A 13,323-nucleotide genomic window follows, 5' to 3' on the forward strand; every position below is an offset into this window, starting at 1 on the left:
CCAGCACCCCCTCAAGCCCAATCAAATGAATCAGGAACAGGAAATCTCACTGCCTCAAGTTCAACAGAGAGCCTTGTTCCAAGCAGTGAGGAATCGGACGGAGGAGCCCAAGGTTTAGAGGAAGGGGATTTGGGGCAACTCACCCTGGAAGAAGAGATGGAGTTTGTGAGGACTCAAAGAAAGGGTACTCTACGCTCGAGAAACGCGAAAACAAACGTCGCAGAAACAAAAGACGTAAGGAACGTCGCAAATGCGCCAAAAAACAAAGGGCGGCCACAGAAGAAGAAAAACGCAGTGAACAAACAATAGCGATTGAAAAAACTATTGTAAATCTGACCAATGTACAACTAGATCAAGCGGAAAAACAACTGTTGGCTTTAGTAATATCATATTGCCCTGAGAGTAATTTTAACTATGGGAATACGCGAGTAGATGTTTTTAAATTTATCAGAAAATTAAAATTGCGAAAATACTATGCCATCAAAGGGGGTCTGACTCAAACTAAGAAAACCGGCCCGCTACACCCAATCCGGAAAGAAGTGGGCTTCAAGCCAGAGACATCCCCCTTTTAAAATCCATGCATGGTTTACGCAATGAATTGACATCTACCCCCTGCACTCAAGAAGCGGCTGGTGATGAAAACATTGAAATTGGCCAAAGCGAACCTAGTGGCTTTAAACCTGCATTAACGTTCATTCCATCCATGCCTAAGGATGCCATAGACACCTATGCAGATCTATTAACTGATGGTTTAAAGAAATTGCATGCACAAGTCAGCAGGCAAAGAAATAACACCAATGCAAAAACCAGAGCTTATAACGATCTTATGAAAAAATTACAATCGGACAATACCATCATAATAAATCAATCAGACAAAGGTAGGAATGTGGTACTTTGGAGCAGAGCGGAATATATGGAAGAAGCATACCGCCACCTCAATGACACAGTTTGTTATGAACCTTGTGATTCTAGAACAGTGAAAAACATACAAACAGCTTATTGGAAACAATTGAATGGATGGAAACGGGATGGTCTTCTTACCAAGGAAGAAATGAAATATCTGTATAAAGATCATCCTGTTATACCGAATTTATACTTTATTCCAAAGGTCCACAAGGGAGTAAGACCAGTGCCCGGCAGACCAATAGTGTCAGCCATCCATAGCTTGTTTGAGAATACGTCAAAATACATTGATCATTATTTGCAAGACTTTGTGACCACCCTACCAGCATACATCAAAGACAGCACAGACTTTTTGAGAAATTTGGAACAATGTAAATGGTCTGAAGATTTTCTACTGATTACTATGGATATTGCCAGCCTTTACATCAGTATATCCCATCAAGACGGTTTGAAGGCTTTGAGTTATTTTCTTGGCAAGAGACCAGTAGAATTACACAAACATAATGCAATGCTTCTAACCATGGTTGAACTATGCCTCAATAATAACGTTTTTCTGTTTGATGATAAAATGTTCAGGCAGTTAAGAGGAGTCGCTATGGGGGCATGCTTCTCTCCGACCTACGCGGGGCTCCACGTGGGTTGGTGGGAGGAGCATGTCCTCAAGACACAATATTCGACTATTTGGCAGGAAAATATTATCAAGTATATGAGATACATTGATGACATTTTTATTATTTGGCGAGGGAGCAAGGAAGAAGCAGAAAGTTTTGTCAATGCCATCAACATCAATAATTCCAACCTTATTTTCAGTGCAGATATTAGTAAGACCAACATTAGCTTTCTTGATGTTCAAGTCAGCATAGTCAATGGTATCGTAACTACAGGCCTGTTTAGAAAAAGCACAGCAGGCAATACCATTTTGCACGCTCAAAGCTTTCATCCGGGACATACTATTAGATCTATCCCCTATGGGGAGTTCCTCAGAATACACAGGACATGCAGTTCAGTAGAGCAAAGGAACCTCCATCAATTGGAAGCTATGAAAAGGATGGAAGATAGGGGTTACAAATCTAGTGCCCTTAGATTGGCAATGAACAATGCCAATAAACTGGACAGATCCAAACTTCTGCAGGCTCCCTCAGATGTCATGTCAATAGTTGACAACCAAGATGGTAATAGCAATGCTTTAAGATTGATTACCGGCTTCAGCCGTCAGGCAAGCCAAATTTCGAAATTGGTCAGGAAACAGTGGTCTGTCATACTTACTGACCCCATTTTGAAAGAGATCATGCCCAAAAAACCAGAAGTGACTTATAGGCGAGCCTATAGCATGAGAAATGCTTTAGTGTCTAGTTCTCCTGAAACAGCTAGCAAGGCAGATTGGTTGTCACCACGGAAGGGTTTCTTCCGGTGCATATCGTGTAGGGCGTGCAAATTTGGCACCAACACCAAATCGTACACGACGCCATTTGATGATAAACCAATCAATATAAGAGCCCATTACAACTGTAAAACCGAGTTAGCAGTATATGTTCTCACGTGCTCGTGCAATTTGAGGTACGTTGGCAGCACGAAATTGCCAGTGCACCAACGTATCCTACAGCACTTGAGAGCTATAGTGAACTGTGACAAAAGTTATCCAGTAGCTCGCCATTTCGATCAATTTCATAATCGGAATCTTTCCCATCTAAGCTACTTTGTAATAGATGCGGTAAGAACCAGCAAAAAAGGTGGAGATTATGAAAAACAATTAAGACAGATGGAGTCTCTATATATAGTTCGCCTCAACACTAAGATCCCGGGAGGTTTGAACATGGGAGAAGATCTGAGCACCTTTTTGTAATATTTGATCGTTATATCACCTAGGGTCAAGTTCTGTGGGCAATCTGTAAACCATGTTGTATGGTATTTCTTGGACAGTATATAACTACCTGAATCTGTATGATAGTGGATTTGTGTTCGTTCCGCACACACCATAGGCACCACTTAGAACAGCCTATCTCATTTCATCTACACTTTACATATTAGTTGATGGTCTTTGTTAGGGACTATAGGCTATTATTATGTATGAAATGTAATGTGACATTCAGTTTGACAAGTGGGCAATGATGAAATTATATGCATTAGCATATTTTAATTACTGAAACGGTTTAGTTATGGAAAAAAAAAATGTTCCCCCTCACCCCCTGATGTCCTCCTGTTTATTAAGTAGGGCATCGCAGCACTCCCTCACCTTTTGGTTATTTTTATTTACATTTTCTATTGGCGGTATACAACTACATAATGTTAATTGGGTATACACTATACGTGCTTAAGCATTGAGCTTTTATTATAATTGTGGAAACCCATCCAATAGAGCTCAATAATAGAAAAACATGAATTTTCATTTAACAAAGCTATGACACACTATGGAACCTTTGCATATTTTCCAATTGTTTTGGTTAAAAACTATATTTACAACATACATTGTGGTATAAGCAATCGAACGTTAGGATGTGACTTCAGATTTGTGTATATATATGAAATGCCATTATTTGTTAACTAATGTATTTGAACGATTAATATGTTGCGTATTTGCACAGTTAATAATTTTGCGTATTTGCACTCGTAATATTTGCACAATAACGGCTGCTATGCATTTGCACTTTATATAATGTATTCCTTGCGTTTGCTACAATAAGTTACACCACAATCCATTAAGGAGTGTTAAATATCTCCAAAAGTGTGTATTTTACCTATGTATGTCATACAAATTTTCAACTTTGCTCCGTGTTAAAATGGCCGAACTGTTAATTACGCACAATATGGATGGGTGCCTACTATAGTCCTCTTTCTAGCTTAATGAAACTGAAGAGGATTGTTTTTGGCGCGTCAATGCAATTAACCAATGTATTTAAATGAGTTATGTACCGCTTACCCGCTGACAGTGATCAAGGGCGTTCATGCCCGAAACGCGTCTGTTTGGTAGTGTGTTGCACCTCTGCACTTTATATGCAATAAAGGACGAAGAAATATCCTAAGTAAGTCTGGCTGCGGATTTATTCACCTGTGTCTGCGCTCTGGGTTCGGTGTGGAAGCGTCGCACGAACTTTCCGGTTGGAATCTATATATATATATATATATATATATATATATATATATATATATATATATATATATATATATATATATATATATATAAAGCGGTCACAAAGAATGGTTCCATACGAGAAAACGAGACCTCTGACTCCTCCATAATCTAAGAATTCTTTTTTTTGCTTTATGCGGACTAAAAAAAAAAAGTGAGCTAAAGAATGATGATGGATTCAACCCAAATCTGTGACTGGGGGTGAGTGTCTGAAAAGTGTCAGCGTTCCATCCATCATGTCCTTGCATTACATAAAAGGCTGCCATCATCTTAAACCAACACCCAGATGGCCAGCTTTCAAAACTGTGGAGTTTAGCAAAAAAACTGCTCTGAGAACCAAGAGGAGCCCAGGAGCAACCTGCTCCCCGATCCTGGCAAGGATATTTACAACAAGGGGTGGTGAGGGACAGAGTCTCTGAATTAAGCAGAAAGCTCTCACCCAGTCAAGAGATCAGGGCTAGATCCAACACCGTTTTTTAGCTCACTGCACCATCCCAGTTTCAGAACCTGGCTGTATGCAAATTAGTCTGTTCCTGTCCCAGTGCATGATGGGAACAGGGCAAACCAAACTACAAAAGCCAATTCTTACACTGGGAAGGAAACAAGCTCCCGGGGACCGGTTTCTGGCATTACAGCCGTCTTCGGCCCGGTTTGCTTGAATCCTGATGGTGCAATGAGCAAGGGTCTCACATCTGAGAATACCCTTCCACGCTTAGGGTGGACAAAAATATTTACAACAAGGGGTGGTGAGGGACAGAGTCTCTGAATTAAGCAGAAAGCTCTCACCCAGTCAAGAGATCAGGGCTAGATCCAACACCGTTTTTTAGCTCACTGCACCATCCCAGTTTCAGAACCTGGCTGTATGCAAATTAGTCTGTTCCTGTCCCAGTGCATGATGGGAACAGGGCAAACCAAACTACAAAAGCCAATTCTTACACTGGGAAGGAAACAAGCTCCCGGGGACCGGTTTCTGGCATTACAGCCGTCTTCGGCCCGGTTTGCTTGAATCCTGATGGTGCAATGAGCAAGGGTCTCACATCTGAGAATACCCTTCCACGCTTAGGGTGGACAAAAATATTTACAACAAGGGGTTGTGAGGGACAGAGTCTCTGAATTAAGCAGAAAGCTCTCACCCAGTCAAGAGATCAGGGCTAGATCCAACACCGTTTTTTAGCTCACTGCACCATCCCAGTTTCAGAACCTGGCTGTATGCAAATTAGTCTGTTCCTGTCCCAGTGCATGATGGGAACAGGGCAAACCAAACTACAAAAGCCAATTCTTACACTGGGAAGGAAACAAGCTCCCGGGGACCGGTTTCTGGCATTACAGCCGTCTTCGGCCCGGTTTGCTTGAATCCTGATGGTGCAATGAGCAAGGGTCTCACATCTGAGAATACCCTTCCACGCTTAGGGTGGACAAAAATATTTACAACAAGGGGTGGTGAGGGACAGAGTCTCTGAATTAAGCAGAAAGCTCTCACCCAGTCAAGAGATCAGGGCTAGATCCAACACCGTTTTTTAGCTCACTGCACCATCCCAGTTTCAGAACCTGGCTGTATGCAAATTAGTCTGTTCCTGTCCCAGTGCATGATGGGAACAGGGCAAACCAAACTACAAAAGCCAATTCTTACACTGGGAAGGAAACAAGCTCCCGGGGACCGGTTTCTGGCATTACAGCCGTCTTCGGCCCGGTTTGCTTGAATCCTGATGGTGCAATGATCCTGGCAAGGAGCATCACCTGTTAGATTGACTTTGCATCTTCTCCTGCTACATTCTTCTCTGCAGCAGCAAATCTGTTTCAGAAGTCCTTCACCAAAGGGGTATTTGAGCTCATGGAACTGTCTTTGGCTACAACCTTTTTCCTCGTCCCACTGGATTTTTTTTACTTTTTTGAATCTTCACCGCAGCTTTGACCAAGGTCATCGGACAATGACTTTCCCTTCTCAGACACCTCCTGCACCTTTGCCATGCTGAACTTTGCCTTCTCAGAACATTTTCCTCAAGAATTATTTCAAGTCCAAAGATAAGCTCTAACCGCGCCCAATCCACTTCTTGTATCTGAACTGTGCTCCATCACTGTCTGCCCTATTTTTCGACTTTGACCCAGTTTTGTGGGACTGGGTGTCCACGATTGGCACTTCTTATTTGAATGTAGCAAGGGAAGTAATAATTCATTTAGGGCACAACTCTTTTTTCATCTCTGAATGCTATGTGAAGAGACAAGTGAAAAAAGGACAGTTGATGGACAGAATGCAGAACAATGTCATACATTCTCCACAGAACAGAGATCTGGGCCTAAAGCCATCATGTTATTTTCTCCCCATGCCATTCCCGCTTGACCCCTACCATATGCAAATCAGTCTTGACCCTACTCCCAATGGGAACAGTCCAGCCTGAACTGCCAGGCCAGGTTCTCCCTGTACTGAAAACAAGCATCCTAGGACCAGTTTTGGGGTTTCACCCCTCATCAGCCAGGATAGCTTGACCCCAGTGGCATGGAGAGCAAGGTACCCACGCCTGGGCATACCCGTCCCACTCAGTGTGACAACTGCAAAAAGAACAATTGATGGACAGGATGCACAAGAATGTCATACATCCACTCCAGTACAGAGATCTGGGCCTGAATCCATATTTTTCTTGCTCCCCATGCAATTCCAATTTAAATCCAGCCATATGCAAATCATTCTTGACCCTGTGCTCAATGGGAACAGACCAGCCCGAACTTCCAGGCCAGGTCCCCTCTGGGCTGGAAACAATCATCTTAGGACCAATTTGGGGTTCTCACTCAACCAGGATAGCTTGACTTCAGTGACATGGAGAGCACAGTAAGAACAATTGATGGACAGAATGCAGAACAGTGTAATACATTCATACCAGTACAGAGATCTGCGCCTAAATCCATATTTTTTTTGCTCCTCATGCCATTCCAATTTGAACCCAGCTGTTTGGATTGGGATTTCTGGTTGGCTAGGGCTTGCGCCTAAGCCAGGCAGAAACCACCCCTCTTATCAAGGCAAGGGAGGTACACGCTGAAGATAACCCCTGCTCACCCCCTTGGTAGCTTTGCATGAGCAGTCAGGCTTATCCCAGATGCAATGTGTAAAGCGTTTGCGCAACACACACACACAGCAGCAACACATTAGGCACACCCCAAAAGAAACTCCACACATGGTTATATCAAAAATAGCCTTGGTATTATCATAAACACGTTAGATGATAATCACAAATATACACTGTGCCAACTGGCACCAGGTAGTAATTTACAGGTGATTATATACATGAATGGGGCCAACTGGGACACGGTCAGAGCCATCAAAAAGCACAAGTAATAACACAACCAGTAACTACTGGCAAAATAATGAACTCAGCATTATCACATTAGGCATAAACACATTATGCAATCTCATTAGACAAACACACATTATGCAATAGCATTAGGCATCACCTTGGGGCCTTGTGCCCTGTCAACACCATAAAAATGACCCCAGGCCAACTGGCCTTCCTCTGGGGCCCAAGTAACATTTGCCTCAAAAGTCAGGGTGCAGGAATCACTGGACCTTCCAGCATGCCAGGTCCTCCCTGGACTGGAAACAAGCATCCTAGGACTGGTTTCATGGGTTCACCCCATACCAGTCAGGATAGCTTGACTCCAGTGGCATGAAGAGCATGGGACCCATGTCTGGGCATACCCGTCCCACTCGGGCTGAAAAATGAAAAAAATAATTCATTTAGTTAGGAATGGTACTGTTGTAGTATGTTTTGCGCCCCCTGTGTTCTGACACCTCTGAATGTGTTTTTATGCATCATGTGTGAAGCTTCTGGCCTATACCCCTAAATGTATTTTTATGCTTAGGTAGTTGTTTTTCCTAGTATAGTTATGCTAGTGAGTTCATGGTTCCCTGCGTGATATTTTCCTAAGGTGGTTAGGGTTGCGTTGGTGGTACTTACCTTTTACCAGTGGTTACTGGTTGTGTGCTACATTGGCTATCTGGTGCTTACAACTATCTCCAAGGGCTTGATACTGAGCTCGCCCCCTGACCAGAGTCCCATGACCAGGGACTCTATTGTGCCTTCCCTGTCAAGTGGCGGCTGGGATTTGTCTGACCTTCCGTTGCCGCTGGAGCCTCGCCTGAAGTGTGCCTCGCTCTCCCCCCTTTTGCAGCATGTGCCTGGCCGCCCTAAATGCCTTGAGCCACGCCGCTCTCCTCTGAGCCGTGTCCACTTCGCTGGGCCGCCCGCACCCTGCCCCCCTCCTCCTCTGAGTCGCACACTTTGGTTGCCCCAGCCTCAGAAAAAGCCCGGAGCCCCCTTTGGAGCCAAGAAACGCCTGCACGCTTGTAGCGTACCAGCCACCTCCTGCTGGCTCCGGTCTGCCGAGGAGGTCACCCGCATTGTCCCACACCACCAGAACGAAAGGCACGGTCCGTACCCGCCGCCAGTTATTATATGTTCTTTGTTCTAAAAGTGTTAGTTCTGCAAAGAGCTATTTCTAACAGGTGCTAGCTCTAAAAGTGCTTCTTCCTGACAGTGGTCCATGTGGCCCTGTCCCATGTATATAATCCCCTGTAAATTCTGCCCGTGCAGATGGCACATTGTAAAGTGTATGTTCATTATCTAATGTGTTTGGTATAATACAAAGGCTATTTTTATATAACCTTGTGTGGAGTTCCTTTTGTGGGGGGCCTTTGATGTTGTTGTTGGTGGGTGTGTGCGCAAATACTTAACTTACATTGCCCCAGGTATCAGCCTTACTGCTCATGTCACGTTGCCAAGGGGGTGAGCAGGGGTTATCTTTGGAGTGTAACTTCCTTACCCTAACTAGAGTGGTGGTTTCTGCCTGGCTTTGGCGCAAGCCTCAGCCAACCAGAAATCCCATTTCTAACAATGACCCTTTCCATTGGGTCTGGGTCTACAGGTGCCTCTGGTGGGCTGGTTGAGCGAGGTGTTTTTCCTCCCCACGCGACAAAGTGCTTCACTCCTGTTGTTTGATGAATTATGTCTGAGGTTGGGATGTCCATCATCTCTCGCATCTCTTCTTCCCACCTGGCTGCTCCGGGTGGAGGAAGCCTGCAGCATGGAGCTTGGATGTTCTACCCTGTACTGGGCTAGTGGGTCTTCTGTTGTTTGCCATTTTTTCCCTTTCCTCTAGAGGCTTTCTGATCAGGCAGTCGGAGGTGGGTTTTCAGTTTTTTCTGGTAGCAGTGGCGGGGTCACACTCATTCTGGTTTCCTTTTCTCTGGGGTAGAGGAACAGGCAGAGGATGTTTCACCATGGTTCCTTCTCCTTTGGTTTTTCTCCTCTCTGGGACCGGTTTCTTGTTCATCTACATTTACCGGTCTGTTGGCCTTGCAGGAAGATTTTGAATGTCTGGGTTCTTCTGTTACTGCTTTCTCTTCTGGTCGAGCCTCTCAGAGTAAATGTAAATGTAAATGTAAATGTAAATGTATGAAGCTTATATAGCGCATGACTTACCCTGGGGCATCTCCGCGCTTGCTTAGGGAACCCGTCCTGGTATTCCCCTGTGAGATAACCCTGGCAGGGTATCCACAAGGTGAAAGCCAGGCATCCCACCACGAGGGGCCGATGTGGAGATTAAGCAAGCTATTGCCCAGAGTCGCAGAGTGTGAACCCGTGAGTCGAGAAGGCACCGGAGCGAGAATTATCAAGTCCGTGGAATTATTGAGCCCAAGACCCGCCGAGGCGGGGAATTGAACCCTGGTCCAGGGCCGAACTCAAGCTCCAGGTCTGCCTCCTCTAACCCCTGAGCCACACTTCTCCACAAGAGTCCATCCACTGGGCTTGCTCTGCTCGTTGTTGAGGCAGTGGTGGTGAGTGGCGGCAGTCATTGCTTCTTGCACCTTCTATACATCTTATTTTGCAGTTCCTGTAGATTCCTGTTTTTTCCCTTCTGCCTTGTCCTTTGCCCTTGTCGCTGCTATTGGCAGCGATAGGGGCATTTTCGGATTCCTTCTGGTTCTTTTGGGGTTCCATGGGGGCTGGTTCTGCTATGGTTCGAGAGATTTTAGTTTTCATCCTTGGCTGCTTTGGTTTGGTCAGCCTGGTATTTTGGTCAGTTTTTTGGGCTCTATGTGCCCCTTTTTTTGTTTTTGGGCCTCTTCGTTCTGTGGATTTTCAGTCTCTCGCAAAGATCGTGTTCATTTTGCTTGCTGTTACCTCAGCGACAAAGTTGGGGACCTGGTTGCGCTTGCTTGTGGGGTTCCATTCCTGCAGTTTCAATGCCCAGTGTGTGGTTTGTGCCTGAGGCCTGATGTTTGGTTTCTGGTATGCACTCTTCTTTTAAGTTCTGGGTTTCTTTTGCCCATTTTCTGTCTGGCACCTTGGTCTCCTAGGAGGGTCATCTGCTGTCCATGGTCATCCAAAAAATGGCTCTGGTTTTTCTGATGTGGGTGATACCTTTACAGTGGGATTTCCCTTTGTTTGTCACCTTCGGTCGGACTAGGTACTGTGACACCCTGATGCCCTCCTCTTGTGCCGGAGGTTTCAGTTTCTATTTCCTTGCACTCCTCCATTTTGGTGTTCCTTCCCCTTTGGGGGTTCGTCATCTGTTGATTTGAACTTTGTCTATTGCCCTAACTGAGTGTTAGGTGACGTTTTGTCTGCATTTTGTAAGGCAGACAGTTGGGAGTTCCCCTCTACTTTTCTCACATTTTCCACGATCGTTCAGGGTTTTAATGTGGTGAGTATTTTCGAGTCTGTGATTTTGTCTGTGGAGAAGTGCCTGTTGTTAACTTCTTCCTACTTCGATAGGTTGTCGCCACTATGTGCTCAGTTGTCCTGGCTTTTCTTGACTTGGGTGTATCTCACAATGTTAGGATTCTATGAGAGACGAGGGGTAGTGTTCTGATTACTTACTGGTAATTACATTACTCCATGTCATTATCTCACTTACATTCCTACCTCCCTCCTTCCTGACCCTGTGTGTCCCGGCAAACTGTGTGTTTGGGCTTATTGACAAAACAGGATGTATGAAGAGGTTGGAGGAGCTTTTATGCTTGGAAAAAGGTAGGGAGAGGCATGGAGACCTCACATTGGGCCAACCACCATCCTGTTGGAAAAGGGACCTCCCGACTAGCTGTCAGCGGTCCTGACATCGCCATTAGGAATGGATGCAACTGCCTTCAAGGCGGTCGCAATCTGTATCTTTTGTATTGCGGCATGTGCTGCAGACTGCAGCACATGCCACAGTACAAAATAAACACATCTGACATATCCCTGCACTATGCGGCAGGCACCGCATGGTGCAGTAATCTGTAGGGGGGTACTATAGGTGCCCACCAGGGCCCATAAATCAGAGGGTTAGATGGCTGGGGTGGCCCTCTACGGGCTCCCAAGTTCCTTTCCACTTGCCTTTTTTTGGCGGGTTAACCGACATGAAACGGTCGGCAGAAAGGGACATCGTAATCCCTATGGCAGTGCCTGAGCAGGCACCACCACCATTATAGGGATTTGAGTCCATTGGCCGGTCCAACGGGCTCCTTGAGTCCGTCGGATGCATAGAGGTCAGTCTTACCGCATGCTCTCCGTCCACCTACCATCATAATGCCGCGGGCGGTACTGCAGGGTCCCATGGCAGTGGAACCGCCACCGACAGCCCGACGGTGGCAGTCCCCCCTCCATCGTAATGAGGCCCATAGTTAGAAATCTGAGCGCTAGAAGGGCTCAGAGTAATGCAATTACAAGTAACTAATCGAAACATTGCTGGGAATGTATTCAATACTTCTTGCATAGATACTTCCCTTGCAAACTACCTGTCTCCCTTCCGTGAAAAAATTGAGACATTTTCTTGCCAATGTATAACATACACACGGAAAAAGTCTATCTAATTGGAGCCAGCATTTCGATACATTCGCCTCATAAAAAAACATTCAACACAGCAGAGTCGAAGTTATTAACAGTGCAGCAGGTAGCCTGGCACCGGGGCCCGGGGGCGTAAGGGGACTATTTTATCCTAATTTGCAGTTTTTTTACTTTGTTACATTGGGAGCCCAGGTTACTTGCCTGGATTAGGGTCGTCGGTGCACCTGGCACGCGACAGGAACAGAGGGGCCAGCTCCTCTTGAACACATGCGACCGAGTTTTATTCTACTTAAATTGCTAGCAAAATATAGAAAAATAAAACATTTCCATATGATTAGATCAAACACTTATTATCTATCCGTGACTGTAATAAATTGGCGGGAACCGATGTATAAATGCGTATAATCCCCATATTAGATGCTCCCTAACAACTCCAGATTTACCAAACAGCAGGAGCCTGTCCAGCTCCTGGTACCAAAACGGAAGTGAGTCTAATTGGCCTGACAGCGCGTATTAATACATTCCCTCTAGGTATTTAATGGACGTGCACCGGCTAACACGTGTAACAACAATTACACGCTTGTCAGGTACGCTCCACTTAACACAGGGCCTGCTTTGGGGTACACCTGCCATGTTTGCTACTGAAGAACAAGTGTATATTTAATGATGTTCTTTGCTGGATGCAAATTATAAATATTGTCGAGTTCTCTTCCTTTTTCAGCCCTTTTAAGAATTAGCGTAAGCAGTATACCATCTCATGCCTTAAGGTGAAAAAAATGTATACTTTCTGTTCGAAGCCCTTGTTACTCCAAGCTGACTCATAATGGAATAATGGAGCAAGGTTAACATTTGGTAAAAAAAACATTTTTCTTCTTTTTAATATTGCAGTTGTATTGGTCACAGGACAACACAGGCTTTATCGCAAACAATGTTTTCCTGAATTTGGCTCACAGTGTGGCATCATCATAGAAATGTTTTACATCATTCAGATGCATGTAAAATTATAGGCTTACCATCCGCAAGGCATTGCATTTTAAAGAGCACCATCCGTTCAAATATTTGTATTTTTAGCAAAATAGAGCACCCAATTGTTTTCTGATTTGTGAAACACGGCAGGAGGTTCTCAAGAGCCTGTGCCTTATGAGTAGAAGGATTGGAACCATGTATGTGAGAATCAGAGCAGCCGATTTTTAAGGCTACAAAAAAACACGCTGGGGTAAATTTCCAAACATTCTGCGCTCGGTTAAAGTCACAAAAGTGACGCAAACCATCACACAATCAGCCTGATTCATCATTGTTAAATCCGGTCGCAAAGGGCCAGATTCTGAGAATCTGGCCCTTTGCGAGCGGTATTTTTGCATTTGGGATTCGTCATCCCAAATGTAAAAATCGCTATTTAAGAATTCGCATATTTGCGAGGAATAGCATTTAAGGAATCTCTAGTAGAGATTCCTATGGGCCTTTGGGCCCATAGGA

The sequence above is a fragment of the Lissotriton vulgaris genome, chromosome 6 (genome assembly GCF_964263255.1).
Source record: "Lissotriton vulgaris chromosome 6, aLisVul1.2, whole genome shotgun sequence".
In the NCBI taxonomy this organism is placed as follows: domain Eukaryota; kingdom Metazoa; phylum Chordata; class Amphibia; order Caudata; family Salamandridae; genus Lissotriton; species Lissotriton vulgaris.